Source organism: Theropithecus gelada, chromosome 4, assembly GCF_003255815.1.
Source record: "Theropithecus gelada isolate Dixy chromosome 4, Tgel_1.0, whole genome shotgun sequence".
In the NCBI taxonomy this organism is placed as follows: Eukaryota; Metazoa; Chordata; class Mammalia; order Primates; family Cercopithecidae; genus Theropithecus; species Theropithecus gelada.
Window position 1 is genome coordinate 119,606,605 of NC_037671.1, and position 22,639 is coordinate 119,629,243.

The 22,639-nt window shown below is 38.6% G+C and overlaps 1 long non-coding RNA gene across 1 annotated transcript in view; it reads left to right on the forward strand.

The window, feature by feature from the left end:
* Positions 1 to 22,035, forward strand: part of LOC112623526 — a 150,437-nt gene extending 128,402 nt beyond the window's left edge. Inside the window, exons 3-4 of the long non-coding RNA XR_003119157.1 lie at positions 19,547 to 19,679; positions 21,825 to 22,035. This is a non-coding gene — a long non-coding RNA (uncharacterized LOC112623526). The remainder of the gene's footprint in view (positions 1 to 19,546; positions 19,680 to 21,824) is intronic.
* The last annotated feature ends 604 nt before the right edge of the window (positions 22,036 to 22,639 follow it).

A 22,639-nucleotide genomic window follows, 5' to 3' on the forward strand; every position in this document is an offset into this window, starting at 1 on the left:
GTAACATTCCCCATATTACTTTCGAATTATAAGAGAAAATATGTTCTTCCAATTGAGAGATTAGGCAGATACTACCTTATCCGAGTGATCAAACTTAAACATCAATAATGAGACTGATGATGGTACACAGATTTTTGGGGAAGAGCATCCTTGTTTCTAAGAGATAGATACTGAAGTATTTATAGGTGATGTATCATGATGTTTAAAACTTACTTTAAAATATACTATCTATTTTTATATAGAGAGAAAGCCAAGAAGCAGCATAGTAATAATGAATGAATATAGGTGAAGAGTATGTAAATTTTTATTGCATTATTATTTCAATTTTTAAGTAAAATATCTAGCATCACATCAGTCGAAAGTCTGTGTTAGTTGCATGTTGATTACCTCTTCCTCTTCCTTCATTTTTCCTGTGCTAGACTTTTTCACTTTTCCTCTATCATGATAAGCACTCATTAATGGTTATTTAAATATACCTTGGGTATAGTTACATTGCCCTCAAAAAGAGTAGACTCTGAAAAAAACAAAGCACCAAAAGGGCAGAGTGTTATAGAAATGCCAGGAGAGGCAATAATTGGCAGCTCTGTGAGGTTGTCCTGTTCTCCAAGGAGCATCCCATAGTGTGACATATTAGATATTTTGTAGAATTAAGAGGAAGAAATTAGTAGCTTGGAGAAAACAATGCCTAGAATATTAATTTCTTAATAAATATGGTCATAGAACAGACATTTATTTCAGAGTGCTGATTTAGTAATGAAAAACCATGATTTTCTTTTCTTAGAACATTTGCCCCCAAGGTAATAGGTTTTAATGCCTGTGGAAATGATGAGCATTTATTTGGAAGTTGCCCCAGGGGTCTGAATTATGTGCACAGCTGATAATATACCATGGAAAGATATTTCTGCCAAAGCTGCTGGTCAGTTTCACCGGTGGCCAGTGCCTATCGATTTTTAGGATAAACACTCTAGGGTTCTGGGATATTTTTTCTCTTGCTGTGCCTACTTCACATCTTTAAAGGTGAAATGGAAATAGAGAAAAGATGAAGGAATGTGCTTCCCTTTGGCTGTCTCTGGGGGTCATGATTCTCCAAAATTCTGCTACTCTCTTTGTGACCTTGTAAAATGAGGCTTTTTATAATTCTATCATTAATCCTCAAAGCTCTCCCGGTAGAGGTCAGTGAGTGGTAAATTAGTTATCTTCACAGCTTGTAAGGCAACAAAACAGAAGCACTCATTGGGAAATTGTTTTCTAAAATCATGTATCAAAAACTGAGTTTATCAATCAATTTTTCATTCCATGTGTACAAAGCATTATGTGGCATATAGAAAGATGTGGGGAAGAAAAGAGTTTAGGACACAGTTTCTTCTAAGTAAATGATAAAAATAATATAAGGTAGTGTGTGTGTGTGCATGTGCATGTAAAATTGCCATACAAATTGTAAACTTCTGCCCAAATATAAGCTGTTCTTATTAATGTGTTCGTCCAAGTTCTCCTCCTCCTCCTCCTCCTCCTCCTCCTCCTCCTCCTCCTCCTCTATGTTTATAACTGTGGAGTTCTAAGGGATTGAGAAGGAAGAAAAATGATTTACTGTTTGGAAAAACTCATTGTAGGTAAATCTTGAGTGAAAGTCATTATGCTGAAGATTTTAATTGATACAGGCCAGGATCAGGGCACATGTGTTCAGATGGAAAATGTAGTATGTGTGATAAGACAGAAAGGATAACAAAACTTCCTGATTGCATCAGAATGGTAAATTAATAGGAGATAGGGCAGTTGGGTCTGAACAAAGGTGGGAGGATAGGAAATCCAGTAGCTGGAAAGCAATAAAGCCCATGGTCTTGGATTTTAGTTGTATTTAAGAAGCAATGAAGAGTAACTGTAGGATCCTAAGAAAGGAAATAACATGACAAAGTGATGCTTTCAAGTGTTTTGAATAGATTGTGAGCAACTGAAACCAGAAGAGGAAGGAGGCTTTTAAGATAGAGCAGATTCAGGGAAATAAAGACCTTGCCTTGGTTGTGATGTTAAGAGAAAGACAATGGCTATTTTGGGAGCATTCCACTGGGTCATGTGCCTGAGAAGGAAAGCTTTGCTAGGTGTTCACCATGTGGGAACCAAAGAAGGCTAAAATGACCTAAAATCAGAGAAGATTCCCACTGGGGAAAGAATGTGAGAGAAGAAACACTACTTGGAAAGAAAGACAGTTCTATTACAGCGTGAAGGGTGTTAGGTGAGACTGGAAATCAGATTAGCATTAAAAGCTGGTGTTCTTGTAAGCACTTGTCACTCTCAGTCACCTTTGGAAAACAGCTGATCACTGATGTCTACTCTCCAGTTTTTCTCCTTCTTCCCAGACTTGTGGAAACATCTTTTCTCCATCTCCGAGCTGCGGGGGCTCTGGGTGCCTGTTTGTGGCCTGCCATTGTGGGTTGGAAGGGAATCGGTGCCACAGTAGTGGCAGTGATTGTCAGCTTGCTGAGGCATGTATTTTAGGTATTGCTGCTGTTATTTCTTTGTTGTTGTTTTATTTTAGAGAATTTCAAATAACAAGTCAATCCAAAAATTTATCGTTGATGTAATCCCTGCATTGCTAGCTCTTGAGCTTTCCTTACAAAGAAAAAATTGCATTCCTTGCAACGTTCTCCCTCAACCCAAATGTGCTGTGTGGCACAGTCAAATGCATTTTTATATGGAGGAGGAGAACAGGGTTGCTGTACCTGCCTGGAACTGCTGTCCTTCCATGGGGATCCTACTTTCCACCAAAGGTTTACCCACCCATAGTTTACCCTCTCTGCTGCTCAGTGTCTTAGAAAGAAAAAGCTATTCTAGTCTTTTTTTTTCTTAAATACGCAAATGAGCAGGATACTTGAACAGAACTCTTTTGCCATCAGATCATATATTAATCATGAAAATGACTGTTACATAAGTTGGTAAGGACCAGAGCTGGAAGAACAATCTGTGTATTGTACAGAACTCACTGTGCTTATATAGAATCTTCAGGAAGAAAAGATGTCAAGGGCTGTGTCCCCAAACCTTTAACCTCCCCATCTCATATGTGAACCCCTGGGACTGCTGGCTTCTTGTGGATGCAAATAAGAAAGACTCAAGATGCAATGGGGCTGGATAAGGGGCCATGTCCTATGTGGCATTCTATCAAGTTATCTCTGCTTCCCTTTGCTGTCACATAGCTGTTCTCAGACCAAACTGAGGGTCAGGTTGCTTATTCTCCTGGCCCAATAACATGATGCAGATGAACTGGGAAGAAGGGAGTTTATTTCTACAACTTGGTACAGGGAGAACGCCTGGAAATTATTACCAGACCAACACAAAATTACAAAGATTTCCAGAGTCTTATATACCTTCTAAGCTTTATGTCTACATGTAAGTATGCGTTCATTTATAGACATAAGTGATTAACTTCTTCTTTAACTAAAATCTGAGTCCTGAAGACCTTCCTCTGGAGTCTCAGTCAGTTTCCTTAATCTAAATGGGTCCAAGTGCTGGGATGATTACCCTTATCTTGTCTTGGGCTAAATCATGGAGGTTTGGGGAGTTTCTTCAGAGCCCCAATAAACTTGTTTGTCCTGAATCGGTCCTTTTAAGAATTCCTGCGTTATCTTGTCATGCCCAGGAGAGGCCTGGGCAAAACTCTTGGTGGGCTTTTGTTACATTCCAGCCTTTGTAGAAGGGTACTGGCTCTTTCCACTTTTAATATTTAACTTACCCACTCAATCAGTGCTGAGAGAGTTGTTATGAAGGCCTGTATTAGTGAGACCTGGACTGCCACATGACCAGTCCTCAAATTCCAAAGGTAGTTGGTATAAATAATTTGCCTAACTGCTCTCACCTCGTCTGGGCAGAGACTGTCATGACTGGACAGCATAACCTTAGTCTTAATTAGTTTGGGTTCCTTCTGGATCATTTATCTCCCTGTCCCCACCCCACTCCCCATCCCCACCAAAAAAATGGCTGGGCTGGGGATTCTTTCTTTAGGAGAGGCTGTGGGCTAGACAGCTTTAGCAAGGAGAGGTCTCTAAGTTTGGCAGCCCTATGACCTACATATCCCAAACACCTCCATCCCAGCCAATACATGTACTCACTACACCCCAAACCCATTTTTGTGTTTTGCTACTGCTTTTATTCTCTGGTGTATGCCTTTTCCACCATTGGTAGTGTTTCTTCCCTCACTTTAATTGCCCCAATCCTACCTACCCTTAAAACACAATTGAAACTGTCCAAGAAGTCTTTCATCCTTATCTCAGGGGGAAGTGAATGCTATCTGATTATGCTCTCACATGGCATTGTAATTCATGTATCATTTATTTAGCATCACTCTTTACTGCTTTCTATTACCTATGCACATGTCTACTTCTCATCTCCTCAACTGCATTACATACGATTTGAGGCTAAAGAATAGGTACTTAATAAAGGCCTATTAATTGAGAGTCAATTCTAAAATCTTGGGGAGCTCAGTGGGGTCTTGGTTATCTCTTGTAAATCAATGCTGTAAACAGCTTCCCCATTCTCTTGTGGTATTAGAGTTATGGAAGTGTACTAAGGGGAAGGAAAACAGCATATCCAAGAAAGAGACCAATCTCAGAGGAGGCGCTGACGAGGAGATACAGTAACCTTGATTACTTAATTTTAGAGTAGCAAGCATTTCAGATTCCCAGAATCTAACCTATCCCAAGTAACACCACCAAAAGACAATGGAGCCAGATTGGTGGATTATCAGAACTTTTTTCCATTAAGATTATTCCACCCTGCCAACAAATATAGAAGAGAAGATTCATGAACTGGAACATAAATTTAGAATCTAGAGGGAAGCCAAAGGCTGTGATAGTTTGACCTTTAGCACACAGTCTATTTCAGACTAAATTTTATTATGGAAGCACATTCCATAATATGCTTGTAGTAAGAAATAGAATCTAATAAGAGCTGACAGCAGCTCCTAGCCTCAGCAAAACTAATACAGTGTGAGTAAGAACCTGGTTTTGTGGGAATCTGAAAGCAAAATACATTGGTACCATAAGAGGACAGTGTGCCCAGGGTAGCCCAGGGAGTGGCTGTTGCACACCCATAGTTACATGGATTTGATCAGTAAAGGTCAAAGTTAAATAACTCACTGCCTTAACAGCTAAATAAATGCTATTTGTGCAGCTTGTCAACAAAAACTCAAAGAAGAGAAGTAGCTAAAATATTGTATATTGACTTAAATCAGAGAAAATACAAGAGAAAGAAATGATTTACAAAATCAGTTCTTTGAATTAAGATGATTGACATTAAGATATTCTACTCTGTTTCTAAGGCTCCCAAATAAAGAAACAATTTTTAGGATTATGAAACATGTTTGCTAAAAAACAGAAAGTACAATTCTGTGGTTTATCTTTCAGTATTACATTTGATTTTTAAAGAAGATATAAGTCTTAAGTCACTATACAATGGAAAGATAAAAAGGTTTAAAAAGATACAATGATTTTCCCATAGTTAACAAGCAGCCAGCATGGGTCCAAGTTTTGGAATTGAGTCCTAAATTCCTATAAAGATGGAGAAAATAATTACTAATAAAGGCCTACTACTGCCTTTTATATGGTAAGTGCTTTACTCATGGTGTTGAATTGACTGTACACAGGAAATTGTTTTATGTTTTTTCATTCTTTTTCTAGAATTTTTTCTTTTTTGAATTATTATTATTTTTTTTTCAGACGGAGTCTCGCTCTGTTGCCCAGGCTGGAGTGCAGTGGCCGGATCTCAGCTCACTGCAAGCTCCGCCTCCTGGGTTCACGCCATTCTCCTGCCTCAGCCTCCCGAGTAGCTGGGACTACAGGCGCCCGCCACCTCGCCCGGCTAGTTTTTTTGTATTTTTTTAGTAGAGACGGGGTTTCACCGTGTCAGCCAGGATGGTCTCGATCTCCTGACCTCGTGATCCGCCCGTCTCGGCCTCCCAAAGTGCTGGGATTACAGGCTTGAGCCACGGAGCCCGGCCCTTTTTTGAATTATTTAATTTTTTTTTTTTAGTCTAGATAACATCTGCACATGTTATAAATGGAAAAGTTTTCCTATTTTTATCCCTATATTAGCCACTTTTGTTGGTTTCTTATGTATCCCTTTCGGGTTATTCTATGCACTGATAAACATACATGTGTAAATAGAATTATATTTTGCACATTATTCTGAATGTGGTTTTATAATTAAGCTTGTACCATATGAACTTTCACATATTTATCTGCCTTACCATTCTTAAATACTGAGTATATTATTGTACATATTTATAAGTTAAAGACATAGATTTAAGAGCCTTCTGCTGGAACACATTAGGGCTTTTCTTTGTATTACCAGAAGTGCTTCAATCTTTGCTCAAACACATTTTGCATGAGTGTGAGTACATCAATAGAATCAATTCCTAAAAAGGAAACTTGGTGGGTTAATGGTAGGGTGCATCTGTAATTTTGATGGATATGGCCAATCGCTCTCTGTAGAGCTTCTGCCAGCTTATATTCCAGCAACAGGGGATAGGAGTAACAGTTTTTCCAAACCCTGATCAATAAACATGTTAACTTTTAAAAAAGTCATTGCCATTTTTATCCATGTGTAATGTTATCTCAATGTTTTACTTTTTCTCTCTTTTACTTTGAATGAGAATGAACATTTTATCATGTTTAAGGGTCACTGATATTTGTTTCATCGAACAGCCAGAATCAGTTTTCAAAGTATCTCTTTTTATTTTAAATTTAGTGAGTAATTAAATTAATTAAAAATTTTAAACAATGCTTTAAAATATACTAATAATTTCTATCTTAGTGACAGTTGACACATTAACATTTGACCTCCTGTAGTTTCCTTTGAGCCTCCTCATTTTTATCTAAAAGTGGAGGAATGCGTGTGTGTGTGTGTGTGCACGTGCGCATGTGTGTGTGTGAAGTGGACTATCACCAACGTGGCTTTTATTCAGCATATCACTTACATGATTCCTTTGGCAAGCTTATGTATCTGTCCTTGTTAGTGTCATTAAATGTCCAAATATTCTTGAGTACATTTTGGGCACATTTGCCAATAAATGACTAGATTGACATCAGTGAGGGAAAATGAATAAAGAATAAAGGTGAGGCTTATTCATTTTTTCCTTTGAAAAGAATTATTAAAAATTTTCCCTTGTGATGAACACATTCTGCGTTTTGCAAATTCTTTCCGTGACTTAAATTTGCGGTCAAACCTAGCTTCCCTATTTCATTTTAGAAATTCTTCTCTATTCACAGGATTGGGGGTGAGATAAGCTATCTAAATCATTTAGGGGGCTCTGAGGTCAGCAGAGAAAGCCTCATGCCAAAGGAGATGACTTTTACCGGAAAAAAGGACTTACTTTATCTTTGAATACACAAATAAAGTCTGCACTATCAATAAAAATGCCATATGGAAGACCTTCTGAAATGATTGATGCCATCCCTCATGTCTGTTAAAAACCTCCCTGGGCTTGCACAGGCCCCATTTCTCTAACCTTATTTCCATGAAAACTCCAGGGGAGAGTGACAGCCTCTATCTGGCAAACTTAGCTGTGTCACATGACTCAACAGGGCAGATCAGAGTTGGACAAAGCAACTGTGCTGGTCTCTGTTGTCAATTTTATTGACAGAAGAATGAGTCATTAACAAAGGGCATCTGAAATTATAGACCTAATTTAGTTCCTATGTATTAACCAGCAATTCAATAAAGCCAAAGAGCAGTTTTCATGCATCTGAAATAGCTGAGTGTTACGGGTTTAAATATCTGCTTAGTTTAGTCCCCCCAAAAATCAGAGATCTGCTGATTTATCCCCCCTTCTCCAAAACATACTGTCTGCAGGCATGGAAAGTATTCAGTGCTCTGCAAGATGGTGAAAGCATTTCACTACCTTCTTATCACTGCCTCTCTCTTTAGGTACACTTTTGGGAGAAAAAATAATATTTCTTCTCATTTGTGTTCCAATTTGAGGATTTGGTTTCATGCTTTAAAATGTTCCATTAAAGTCTTTCATTTTTTTAAACTTTGGTACTACTGTAGGAAAAGATTTGCTTATGAGAGCCATTCATTTGACTAATCGTATCTCTTCACTGCCATCGCAAACATCATTGGTAAAATTATGATTGAATGTGGAAGTAACTAGGGGAAATTTGACAGAGGTTTATTAAAAACCAAAATGCCCGTAAATTAGAAAGTATGCTGAATATACCTTTGTTTTCAAAGACTGCATCTTAGTAAACTTTTTAGACGTGACAGCTAAAATCAAATTGAGAAAATTCAGAGAATGTTCTGTGACTCTTCCAAAAGTATTCCCTTATACAAATATATTTTTAAAAAATAAGGAGCCACTCAAATAATTAGGAATTATTCTTTCTGTTTATACTGCACATTCCAAGACAGTAACAGAGCAATATTTTCCTCCATAGTTAGTGTCTTTACAGACAGAATATGACAAACAAATTTTATGGTCTGATAGCTGTCTGGAAATGAAATATTTCATAAAAATGAAATATTTATAGTTTTTAAGCCAATAATCATACAGAAAATTGTAAATAATAATCATATAGAAAATATAATAGGAAAAATATAGCATTAAAAATAGCAACAAATATGACAAATATGTAGGAATTACCTGAAAAGAAGTATTTACCTGTATGGAGGAAACTACTAAACTTCATTGAGAGGCACATGGATGATTTGAATAAGTGCATTTCAAGTGGAAAAACAAAAATATTCTGTTGATGTCAATATTCTGTTGATGTTAAAGTGATGTTTACGTTTAATGCAATCTCAAATCTTCAAACATTTGAATTTTTGAGAAATTTTCTAAAATTTATCTGAAAGAATAAACTGGTAGGAATTAAAGTTTTTGAACAAAAGTAAGATGACACTTGCATTATCAAAGATAAGAACATGTTAAAAATCTATAAAACATGAAACAGTGTGGTATTAGTGTCAGGATGGACATTCGGATCAATGAAACAGGGTAGAAATACTAGGAAAATACCCATGTATAGAAGTTTTAATTACATGAATAAAATTACATTTTAAATAAGTGGGGGAAGCAATAAAAGTGTTCAATAACTTAGATGGTTGGTTACTTATATTTCAAAAGGTCACGTCTTCACTTGCCTCATACCGCAAGTGCCACAGCACAGTGGCTTGCTGGGACTTGGTTACAGATGAGCTAGGATGTGATCATCTCAGTTGCCCAGGTGACTGATAAACCCTGGCTGTGAACAGCCTCATTTGTTTACCCCAGAGTGCCATGAAAACGTGTATTTTTCTATGTGCACTGTGACGCAAAATATGCTAGGGAGTAGTCTTTTACTATACACTAAAATTAATTAGAAATTGATTTAAAAATTAAATGCAAATAAAACAATAAGAAAACTTTGAGAAAATAGGAACAAATATCTTGGGTCCAGGAAGGCTTTGGGAAAATAAAATGAAAAATAGAAATTATAAAGGTAAACAAAAGAGATTTGGTGAGCTAAAATGAGTATTTCTGAACCTCAATAACACAAGATGCTCAGAACTAAAGGACAAGTCACAAACTGGGGAAAATGTGTCAGGCAAAGTGTCAAATGAGTGGAAGGATTCTACAAATCAACAGGGAAAAGTAGATACCTACATATTTTGAAAAGGGAAAGGCAATGAACAGGCAATTAATACAGATGATTTTTTAAACTATCTTATGAAAAATGTTAAAGATCATTAATAACAAATACATGCAAATTAAAACAGTGAAATTCTCTTACCATGTATCAAATTGATAGAGCTAAAATGATTCATAATTCCCCAGGTTGGCTGGAGTGAGATATTGAGAACTTTCTTTTTTTAATTTTTTGTGAGATGGAGTCTTGCTCTGTTGCCCAGACTGGAGTGCAGTGGCAGGATCTCTGCTCACTGCAACCACCACCTCGCAGGTTCAAGTGATTCTCCTGTCTCAGCCTCCCAAGTATCTAGGCACATGCCACCATGCCCGGCTAACTTTTATACTTTTAGTAGAGATAATAGAGATGGGATTTCATCATGTTGACCAGGCTGGTCTCCAATTCCGGACCTCATGCTGGGATTACAGGTGTGAGATACCACACTTGGCCATTGAGAACTTTCATACGGTGCTGAGTAAATTAAACTTGTAAAGGAAAATTTGAAAACAGATGTTCCTAGGCCTTATATTCCTGTATAAAGCAGTTGTAGGGGTGTATTCTAAGTAAATAAAGATGGGGCCAAAGTTCAACATAAAAGGATGCTCCTTTCAGCATAACCTATAAAAGGGACAATTCAAAGGAATCTAAATGTGATTATAAAAGTTCTTACGTATCTACTACAGCATCAGATCTAGTCACTGAAAGTGATACAGAAAATACTTATATACTGATAAGAGACAATATTCACAATATAGAGCCAAATAATAAAATGCAAGTTGTGAGAGTACAATACTATTTCTTTTAAACAGTGTACAAATAAACCAAAAACCAACAAACAAAAATAGTAGAAGGGCACATAGCAAAATATAAATGATGATTATGCATTAGTGCTGGATCATAGGTAACCCTTGCTTCTTTTGTAGTTTTTCTGTTTTAAAAATTATCTGCACTGAACATACATTCCTTTTGTAACTATTTTTAAAAGATGCTATTAAAATACAAAAATAAAAAATTACAGTTTATTCCATTTCGACTATGCTTATACAAGCATGATTGAAACTTCTGCCTCATATCAGGGCTAACGTCAGAAAATTCAGTCTTCTGATTATTGATTTGCTGCAATCATAAATGATTGCTAAGTTTTAGAAGATGACAAGACAAAATAGGATCAAAATATTCAGAGGGACTGGTACATTAGCCAAGACTTCACAATTCTAGCCTTGCCATCAACTGAAATGGCAAAACATGAATAAGAAACACCTTGTACATGGCTGATAAATACTTGATAATTTTTGATAAACTTTGATAATTTAAAAAATTTCCACTCCACTTATATTACTGAACACATTACATAATTTATTCTGAAAAAAGAAAAAAGTTAAAACTATCATTAATGTTTACGTTATGAAAATTTCTATCTCTTCGATGCTATATACTTTAATCTCATATGTTAGTAAAGGATTTGTGTTCAAGATTATAAATAAAAGAGGCATCCTTAATCTAACCTGTCTTTGTGGCATTCTCTGAAGTGGGATGTGGCCTTAAGTGTTCATAGCCTTGGAACTTTAACAAAATGTAATGATCCGCTCTGATGTATTTATTTTTATCAGATGTAGAGTATGGAAATCTGACATTTTCATGAGCATAATTACAATGACAATGCATATTCTTATTTGAAGTTTTAAAATGTGGAGGCAAATAATTAGGTTTAAAGAAGAGGAGAGAGAGAGTGTGCTAGGGAGTGCACACTGTGTCTTAAATACTTAGGAGTATTCAAATATGCCTTATAACCTAATGGAATCATTGGATTAAAACTGATCCAGGATGATGTGCAATTTGTGATATCTTCTTATTCATTCTGGGAAAAGTCTGATGAGTTGCCTTTTATTTTGGAGAGCCCCCTCACTCTCCAAGTGAGGTGTGGCTGCACTTGCACCTAGAATGCACACGTGGAAGGCCCTCTTGACAAAAGTCCAGGAAGCGCCTTAATGGATCATGGTTAGTGTTCCACAGCGTGAGTCACTGGCGTTTCGAAGCAGCATCAATTTGGCCATAATATGTTTCCATGGTTTCCACAGTTATCACTGTCTGCCTGGATAATGAGTACCGATAAAATATGACCTGACTGGATTATAGCAGGGGAAGAATCTGAAGAACACTCTTTTTATAGTTTCTTTTCTTATAAACCACTTGACTGACTCCCTTTCTAAGGCTATCCTAGAATTTACTGTACTGTGCAGTATGAGGTAATTGGCTTTCAGGATTTCGGGAGGATTCTGTGCTGCAATCAGATCAATATTGTGTGCTTTGCCTGTGTTCTCAGAAGAAAGGAGTATCTGTCTTGGAACTAGAGTAAGGGGGAGAAAACCCAGAAAACAATAACTGATTGAGAGTGGTGTAAACAAGAAAATGCCCATTGCTGCCAATGTCCATAAAATGCATAAAATATACAAAAATTTGCTTCTGTTATGGATTATAACAGATGAAGCTGTTAAGTAATAGTAAAAAAAAAATTGTAATACAAGTAATCTACGTTGAAGAGACTTGGAGAGTAGACACACTGCATTCAACCCTCAGCTGCTCAGGGCAAGGGTAGGTGATAGAAGGAGAAGGGGCAGCTTTTCCTGCTGCAATAGTTTAAGAGTCACTCAGTCGGCAGGGTGCAGTGGCTCACACCTGTAATCCTGGCACTTTGGGAAGCCAAGCTGGCTGGATAACTTGAGGTCAGGAGTTTGAGACCAGCCTGACCAAGAGAGTGAAACCCCATCTCTACCCAAAATACAAAAATTAGCTGGGCAAGGTGGTGCGTGCCTGTAATCCCAGCTACTCAGGAGACTGAGGCAGGAGAATTGCTTGAATCTGGGAGGCAGTGGTTGCAGTGAGCCGAGATTGTGCCACTGTGCTCCAGCCTGGGCAACAGAGTGAGACTCCGTCTCAAAAAAAGAGTAACTCAGTCACATATTGGGCCTTGTAAGTGGCTCAACAACTACTTATATTTTCTGTGCCGCTTACATGGCCTTGTCATTGATAGGAATTCCTATTCTGAGCTTCCCTTTCACAAAAAGGGAAATTCCCCATGATTGGAAGAAGGGGCTTGTTCCCTGCAACACCTACCCAGGTGCTACCTCCTCCAATACATTCCCCTCCAATGCATCCCCCTCCAATGCATCCTCCTCCAATGTAAGCCCCTCCAATGCATCCCCCTCCAATGTATCCCCCTCCAATGCATCCCCCTCCAGTGTATCCCCCTCCAATGCACCCCCCTCCAATGCATCCCCCTCCAATGCATCCTCCTCCAATGCACCCCACTCCAATGCATCCCCCTCCAATGCACCCCCCTCTCATTCTCTGCTCTCCTGCACCTGGCTTGACTAGCTGCTGCCCCTTGGCTTCTCTTGTTGGGAAGGGGTTTTACCAATGGGTTTTTTGGTGCCTGTCCTGGCAGGTGAAAGTGACATAATTTTGTTGTCATGAAGCACAGCGAAACCTGAAGCACTGAGAAGGGCAGAACAGCAAGCCCAGCACCTGATCCTCCAAGGGGCAGTACAGCTTGGCGGCAGACACCCTTACTGCTTGAATTTTTACTGCTGATGAGGCCTGAGTCATGCATAGAAAGTCCCTGACAAAAAGCCACAGGGATGGGTTTTTTCTGAGTATTGGGAAAGCTTCTCTAGCAACCACTGACGACAATTGTTGGGAGCCAAGTTTATTATTTTTTTTCAAAGAGAGAGAGAGAGAGAGAGGGAGGCAGAGAGAGAAAAGAGAAAAGAAAAGAGGAGAGACGAGAAGAGAGAGAAAAGATATCAAGATTTAAGAACTGAGCAGAGAGTGTGATGGCTCACACCTATAATCCCAGCACTCTGGGAGGCTGAAGCAGGAGGATTGCTTGAGCCCAGGAGTTTGAGACCAGCCTGGATAACATAGTGAGACCACATCTCCACAAATTCAAAAGTAGCTGGGCATGTTGGCACACACCTGTGGTACCAGCTACTTGGGAGGTTGAGGTGGAAGGATCACTTGAGCCTAGGAGGTTCAGTGCAGTGAGCCATGATCATGCAACTGAACTCCAGCCTGGTCAACAGAGTCAGACCCCATCTCAAAAACAAAACAAAACTCAACAGAGGTTGCATAGTGACTATGAAAACTCCTGGCTATTTGTATTCAGAAATCCTAGAGAACAAAGGTGGAGAGTCCCAGAATAGGGAAGCCATCTTGATCTGAAATTTTCCAAACGTGTTTTTCTAGGTAGAGAGCTCTGGTGATGGCCAAATTTTTTTATCACTTGCTAGTTGTGAACCTTGAGCAACTTACTTGGCACCTTTCAATTACAGTTTCTCATCTGTAAAATGCAAATAATAATGATTCCTACCACACAGTAGTGAAGCTTAAACAAGATAACACATCTGATATGTGGCATAAGATAGAAACTCAATAAATGTCATTTATCAGTACTATGATTTCAGGGAAACAGAATATTTTCTAATTACTATACATGTTCTTGCTGTTATATGGATAGGCTGCTTTTATTCAGAAAGAAATAACCTTCATGAAGTGCTTTTATTTCTCTAGGGGCTATTAAAATGTCTAATCCTATTATCAAGACTTTTGCTTTCAGCCTAACAGACCACTCAGAAATGGAAAGGACTCTCGGGCAGATAGGCTATGGATTTAATGACATCAGGTACATAATGAAGCCCACTTTGGGCAGATCGGAAAATACCCTCTGCCCTGTCTAAACCACATGGCAAGTTCAAATCAAGCAAGCTACACAGCCAAGAAATAATTTCTGGGCTCTCGGGTCTGTTTTCATTAAGTCTTTATCAATAATGTATTGAGTATTTATTGAGTTCCATATGGGAAATGTTACATGCTAGTTGCTTTGGGACTGTATAAACATATACAGTGTGCTGATCCCCAGGGGCATAGGTATAATAAGAAAAATAATACATGAGAAAATAGCCACAATAAAAGTAAATGTGAAAAGTGCTACAAGAGTTATGTGAACACAGGAGCTCAAATGCTTTTACTTTTTTCCACAAAAGATGTGTGGATTTTTGCTGAATAATTATGCATTGAAGATAAAGGACCTCAAGGAGGAGCCGATGGCATAAACAAAAGTGTAAAGATGCTACAAGTAATTTCAGTAATAATAAAAATAACAGACTTACATTTTATACTATGTGCTGGGTAAAATATGTATGCATCAGATCAAATTGGCAAAGCATAGATAAGTGCTAGGTAAAATATATGCATACAATATATATGCAAATATAAATATATATTTATATCAACTAGATGCTAGAGAATGTGTTGTAAGGTAGGCAAGGGATTAAGCCACAAAGTAAGCTGTGGTAAAGGAAAAAGGATTTCAAAGTCTTCTGTGATGTCAGAACTCCCTACCAGGAACGAAGAGTTTTCTGGAATGGGGGTGACCTTCTGGCTGTGGCACCTGGTGACTGGTCTGGAATTAAGTACTTCACAACCATCTTCTGAGGGATGTAGTGAATGCACTGTTATGTCCACTTTGCAGGTGATCAGAATGAGGCACAGGAGTTGGGAGTGATGAAACCGGGGTGTTTAGTCCATTTCAGAGCTGGAATGAGTATACAAATCATGCTTGGCTGACTTCCAGTGCTGTTCCATTCTCATATCCAGGTTCTTACCCTGTGGCTCTGCAATACCTCATGTGGTTGATTTTAGAATGAAACAGACAAAACTTTTATGTCCAAAGATCACTGCAACAGATTACAATAAGTGATAGCAAGCTCAGTATACTAGGGCTACTTGAACTGCATGTAAATTGCAGAAATGATAGCGGTTTAGATTGTCTAATATTTACTTGCAGGGAGTGATAGAGGTTGCTTTAAAGGACTCGGAAGAATCCAAGAATCTGAGTGTTCATAATTAATCAGACGTATAATTCCAAAAGTGGGAGAAGATTTGAGACCATTTTATTTCTTTATTTTACTAGTGAGGAAACCAAAACTCAAAGAGATTAGATGAATTGCCAAAGCCATACAGACAGTGAGTGGGGCAGGCCCATAACTCTTTACCCTTGGGCCAATGGGGGCTACAGGCCTGAGCAATTGGTCTTCTAGAAGAAGCATTCAAAGTCGCAACAGATGAGATGGGAACTAGACAGGTGTGTGCAGAGGGGAAGCTGGTTCTATAAACGAACTCCAGAACATTTGCTAGAATAGGGATACAAATATAAAATCATAAGGCATCCTACCTCCCCTCTAAGATACTCCCTCTAATTTTACAAAATTCCTCTCACAATGAGGAAGTAGAAAATGGTAAGTAGCCTTCAGTGTGCTTGATTTTTCAACGTGGTGTGATAGAGACATCAACACATTTTATAAGATTTAAATGGGATTGATTGGATTAAGTTCTCTACTAAGAAAAATTGGGTGTTGTGTGTCATATGTTAAAATTTGGCTTCAGGAAGAATGAGATTATGTGCTTTACAGGAACATGGATGGAGCTGAAGGCCATAGTCCTTAGCAAACTGATGCAGGAACAGAAAACTAAATACTGCATGTTCTCACTTCTAAGTGGGAGCTAAATGGTGAGAACACAGGGACACAAAGAGGGGAACAACAGACACTGGGGCCTGTGTGAGGATGGGGGATGGGTGGAGGGAGAAGATCAGAAAAAAATAACTGTTGTGTACTGGGTTTAGTATGTGGGTGACAAAATAATCTGTACAATAAACCTCTGTGACACAGTTTACCTATATAACAAACCTGCATATGTACCCCTGAACCTAAAATAAAATTTAAAAAATAAATAAAATTTGGTTTTAGAAAGTAAGGTTATGGCTCAGGAACACCCGAGAATATGATAGTAAAAGTTCATACTTGTAAAACTTAGGGAATAAAAAGGATTCCGAGGCTAAAGAAAATCTTTAAAAACTTCTATTAAACTGTTAAGTTAGAAAAATCCTAGTCTACTCTTAATGGAGAAAATAAAGAATTTTTCTCAGGTCACAACATAGGAACAGAGACTAGAGCAAAGACATGATCCAGAGATATTTCCACCCTTCACTGTAAGAAATGTGTGCAAAGCAAAAGAATGCCAGGTGTCACTGGGCATTGAGTGGAGCAGGATCCTTTCCAAGTGTGCTGTCTTCTATGATGAGGTTTTCCGGAGTGGGGATTCTTGACTCTGCATAGGGTGATCCAAAGCTTGGTGATACCTAGGTAGGTTGAAGAGACACTTAACTGTTCTGGGAAAAGAGTAGACCGGGACCTTCTGCTACTTGAAGGCTTCCCTCTCTTTGCCCGGAAAAAAAAAAAAAAAAAAAAATGGTGTGGAATCCTTGGGGCTTCCAGGAAGCAAGGAACTGAGGACTGAACTTTGTGTTTGAAGTTAGGATAGTTTATATCTGGATGACTTAAAGATCTCTTGGCAAGAATGGAAACCAAGTCTGCCAAGGAGAAACCTACAAGAAGGAATGGGGTCAATTGCCCTGGTGACTTTGGTGCAACCAAAAGCCTTTGAGTGTTAGCCAGGGAGGGCTGGTTCAGATTCTGCAGATCCAGTTTCTAGCAGTAGAGCCTGGTGTCAGCATCAGTAACTAGTACATTGACCAGATTTTCAAGTTTTTTCTCTCTCCAACCGGCTGTCTAGTGTTCTTGTACAGAATGAACCCTTTGGAATGAATAAGTCCATAGTGTTCTTGGACAAGGCAGTAAGAAGGAACCTGAATGAGGTTATACTGGATATTTTTCTAAAAACCGAACTGTGGGAACTGAAAAATTAATTGAGAGGGGAGGCATACAAGAGAAAGAGATGTGATTTTATTTAAACTACAAGCTGAAAAACGTGACCCATCCTGGCTGCCTATGAATATCATTAGTTCGATTAATCTGTGGATTTATTGTGAGATTCTCTAATTCAATATTTGGAGGTGCTCATGGACTTGAAATGTGTTGGTCAATGCTGCGTTGAAATGGGCAGTCTGGGAAGAATACTATGGGAGAAATACGAGGATCTCTGTGACTCTCTAGAGAGCAGCCTCTGGAGGGGAATTCTTGCTCCTTTTCCACAGATATTGGCATATTTTAGAGGAGACTGTTTTCAAACAAAAATGACAGAAAGGACCCCTTTGTAACATGAGCATTTCTTTCGTGCAGATAAGCCTGCCTGTGACCTAGGAGTTAACAGCTGCCTTTATGACGGTTTTCCCTGGACTTCACAAATGACACCCCTTTAGAGTGGTTCAGTTTGAGTGTTAACAGACACCTATGTGTGAGTAGCACGTATCCACAAATATCATGTTGTCCAGTTAGAAGATAAATATATAGAAGGTAATTAAGGTCACAGGGGAAATGTAATAAAAGTCCAATCATTTTGGCAAGTATGTTACATCTAAACGTGCATTTGCTTTTTCTGCTCCATGGTTTAGGCCCCATGAAGATGATTTGGGGTGTCATCTCTTCCTTGGCTAATTTATGTGCCCAGAGAATATGCGTCTACTCTGACCTCACCTGCTAACTTGCAAAGTGGCTTTTCTATTCCCAGAAGTTCAGTGCTGTGTGCAGAATGGCCTTTGTGACTTAGAGGTGGATAAACAAGTTGGTTTTCTTCACTCCCATGTTAAGCCTCTGCTCAGCACTTTCTAGAGACTCTGCCTAAAAGTCTAAGATAACTAAAGATGTAACTGATAGGTTTTCTCTGTTCTTTCTTAAATAATCACCTTTTTGGTGGCTGCGTTTTTTCATAACTTAGAACCACTCAGTAAGTTAAGTGAGTGTGTGGGGGTAAATGAAATCTCATTCATGGAAATGAACTTGAAACATTGAAATATTAAATCGATGATACATGTAGCTAGACAAAAACACTCTGCAAACCAACTAAAGTTTTGAGCTTCTCATTGAATAGATCCATTTCATTTTAACTGTGCTTTTCATGTCAGCAATGCAACTTAATCCAAATGCCTGAATGATCCTTCCTCCTGGGTGTGTTGCAAACTGTATCAAGTTTCTGATACCCAGACCAGAATACTCAAGAATCTCCAAACACAGTTCTTTGATGCTCTCCGTGACCTGTGCTATGTCATTTCATTTAATACATATATTTATATTCAGAAAATGTAGCTATATATGCTCTGACTCCTTAGAAGACCTGAAGACCTGATGACCCCTACAACCTAAACAGGCACTAAACACTGCTATGTTGTAGCGTGCAGGATCTGCAGTGACAGACAAGTCCCAGGTTATCTTTTGTGACCAAGGTCACATACATTTTGACCTTTGTCCCATATATTGGCTATGCCTCATGCCAAATTTGGGGCTCTGAAGGTCAGCTCCATCCCCTGGTCAGCCTCAGGACCATATCACAGGATGATGAAGCCAAGACATACGTCAGGACCACCAGTTCTCATACTGTTGGCTCTGCACACTCATGCTGCACCATTTAAATAAAACACAGAAATTCATCCCCTCTTCCCAGGAGTTGAAATTCTGCAGCTGGCAGAGTCTCCCTGCATGTTTTCTGGGAAGAGCTCATGGACATAAGAATTCATTCTGTGGAGCATAACCAGGCTTTTAGCCTCCGTCCCACACACAGCTATACATGCTGTGGTAGGGGAGAGGCCAAGGACGTTGTCTGGAAAGATGTAGGGCCAAGCACAGAGTCCCGGGGCTGCATCCTGGACCCACGCTAATCATTCCACCCCCAGGTAATTGTGGGATAATGTGTTCCCTTCTTCATAGGCAAAGCAGGTTATGGAAATTATTTTGTAAAAAGTACCTGGGAGTGTTGCCAAGCTCATTTTTGGTTCATTATACCATCTATTATTAATACATTATCACATAATGATTGTATGGTCTGATCTTTCCCTCATGCACACTATGGTGGTTTTTCTCTGCTCGTGTGTGTGTAGACAGTGTAACTGGATCATGGTTCATGCTGAGCTTAAAATTTGATCTTCTGAATAGCAGCAGAAAGACTCTTTCTGGTGAATGCAGGTCTTCTGAGCACTTATCGACTGACTTTGTCATTAGACACCCCTTTCAGAAGGTACAAAAAAAGAAAAAGAAAATTACTATTGTGAAGTGAAGTCTGAGCAACTGGGAAGAAATGCCAAGATGAAATGAAATGCTAAAGGTAAATGAATGGGAAGAACCTGGGGAGATGGTAACCACGTTAATCATAGTAAACTGGGATGAAAAGACAGAGAATAACACAATATAGAGACTTTTTTTAATTGTTAGAGGAAAAGATAGGTCCAATAGCATGAGTAGAGGCTTTGAAAAGTAAAGATAGCTCAAAAGGGACGAAATTCTCAAAGCATTCTAATTGTACAATCCTAGCTCACCTTCATAAGAGGACAGTTTAAGAAATGGGCAGCAGGAAGAGGCTTGCTGTCTATTTTTAGAAAGATTTTGGCCAAAAAAAGGAAGTGTCAGTGCAAAAACAAGAGTCAGTTTTTACAGACACATGAGGGGTAGTGTTTTCCAAAAAGATCGAAAGGTGACACAATTTTATTCACTTTTGTAACTCTAGCACCCACTATAAGGGCTAGGTCCCCCAAATGTCTTCCGTCGATTCTGTTGTTTGGAGAATTTGCTCCCAGGTTCGTATGAGAAGGGTATAGCTGACGTTATATGGTATCTGGGATTTGCTTCGAAACAATCCAGGGAGGAGAAAGACGGGGTGAGGGTAATGATGAAATAAGATTGACCACAATTTGATATATTTACACTGGGTGATAAATACTAAGGCATTCATTACTATATTATATCTACTCTTGTATGTTTGAAATGTTCCGAAATAAAAATAAAAATAAAACCAGATCTCTCAATTTAAAATAAAATGCTGTAGTTTGCCAAAAAAAAAAAAAAAAATTCCACTTGAAATATGCCAATGTAGATCTTTAAAAAAGAAACTCACAGGAACAGAAACAGTGAAACCCTTAGGAAAAGGCTAATTGAATTGAAACACAAGTGACACATTTGATTTGCAGTGGAGCGAAGGGGCAAATCTGAGACTCTGGAAAGTTATTCCGGTGCTCTACTTTATGGCTGACTTTCAGTCAAAGGGCATGGGTGTCAGAGGGAGCTCAGTATTTTCTGGGTTGCTACATGAGAACCAATCAACCAAAGTTATACAACGGTATATGTTTACTGAAAATAAAAACACTTTTTCTTCCATTGGAGCTATGGAACTGTACAACAGGCTGTTCTCAAGGTTTTAGACAGACCAGGTGTGAATGAATACACTAGTAGAAGCTTGACGGCCACCTGACAGGGATGCTGCAAAGAGAATTTCTGTATCACTGGGAGGCTGAACTAAATGACCTTGAAACTCCCTTCCCACTGGATGATCCCCTAATTCTGCAATGAGGTGATCCTTCCTGTTTAGGCACATAACTCGTAACTCTTGCAGGAGGCATGCCATTTGTCACACATCATGAGTACTTGATTTGAAAGAAAAAGAAAACTTGATTTTCAAGTAAAAACTAATATAGTCCTTCACCAGCTAAAACTTAAAGACTCAAATTATTAATGCTAAATAACTAGTTTTAGTAAATTGGGCTTTAATCCATGTGAATCGAATTCCTAGAAAGTGTAAGGTGTTTGGATAGTAAAGGAGGCCAGGGCCTTTGCAAGTGCTGAGTGCTTGGATGGGTTTGGTGCCTCAAGCCTCTCTCCTCCCTTTCCTGGGAGCTGCCCATGATGTGCTGCTCTTGAATTGTTCTTCTGGCATGGAGAACAGCTGCAAAGGTTTGGATACCCACCTTGCAGAGCCATTTTTTAACTTAAAGCAACATGTCACCAATCCCAGTGATTTTTCCTTAAGCTTTATTTCTAACTGCAGTACAAAGATTTATTTTTCTAAAAAAAAAAAAAAAAAAAGAAAAGAAAAAAAGAAAAAGAATTATTATGTCAGCAAACAAATGGGCTGTGGGTTGAGGTGAGCATTCTGAAATGACACAGTATAACCAGTGCAGCTATTCTGGTGATTCCAGAGGGAAACTAAGCCCAGTTTGGTCTATATCAGGGTAGTATCTCATGGCCTCAGACTGAAGGTGCCCACTCTTCAGGACCTTAGTTAGCCTTGCTATAAATGATTGGGAAGGATATCGTGCTAGCCCTCCAAAGATCTGGAAGGGACTCCATTCTGTCCCATGATATTATTACCCTTTCTCTGTTTCTTCTCCAGTTGTCAGTGACATGAATCTTTGCTCCCTTCTTCGTGGAATATTTCTGATCTAATAGCCCCTACATTTCAAAAGATGGATATAAACATTACATGAGTATTACAGGAAAGCTGGATTGCTCTGCAGTGAGTGAAATATGGAAAGGCCTTTCCCACCAAGCAATAGGCCAAATTGTAACTAAGATGTATTTGAAATAGAATGGTTCATAGATCAGAGATGATGCTGCCTTTTTTAAAGCGTGAAAATGTTCCTTCTGCAGAATAAGACTCAAAAGAGGAACATGAATAATTTGATATTTATTTATTATGTTATGATCTGCTTTAATAATTACATATATGAATAGTGTGTGTGTATATATATATGTATAGATGATACAGCAATATGATTCTTTAAAAGGCTACATATTTAATATGCTTTCACCCTTAGCTCAGAGCAAAGCTGGTTTGTTCCTGCAGACAAATCATCCCCAGCTCTGGAGTTCTATAGAGTTGACTTTAAATAGTCACTTGGTCTCAGATTTTGCTGGATTTCCAGTGTGATAGATGAAAGGATGTTGCACTTGTTACTCAACTACATCTCCTCTTTTCCATTTCAGGCCATACATTTCCATTAATTAATGCACACTGTCGTTAGCTCAGTCTTCCCTCTTCTTTAATCATTTCAGCACCTGATTCACAATTTTACTTCCCACACCACCTCGGACAACATCCTTGTACTGGTCAAGTTTTAGTTTTCTGGCACCTTACCATTTAACACGTAACACCCTGTGTTTGTAAACATATTTTTATCTCCCTGCACATCAAAGTACAACTTGGCA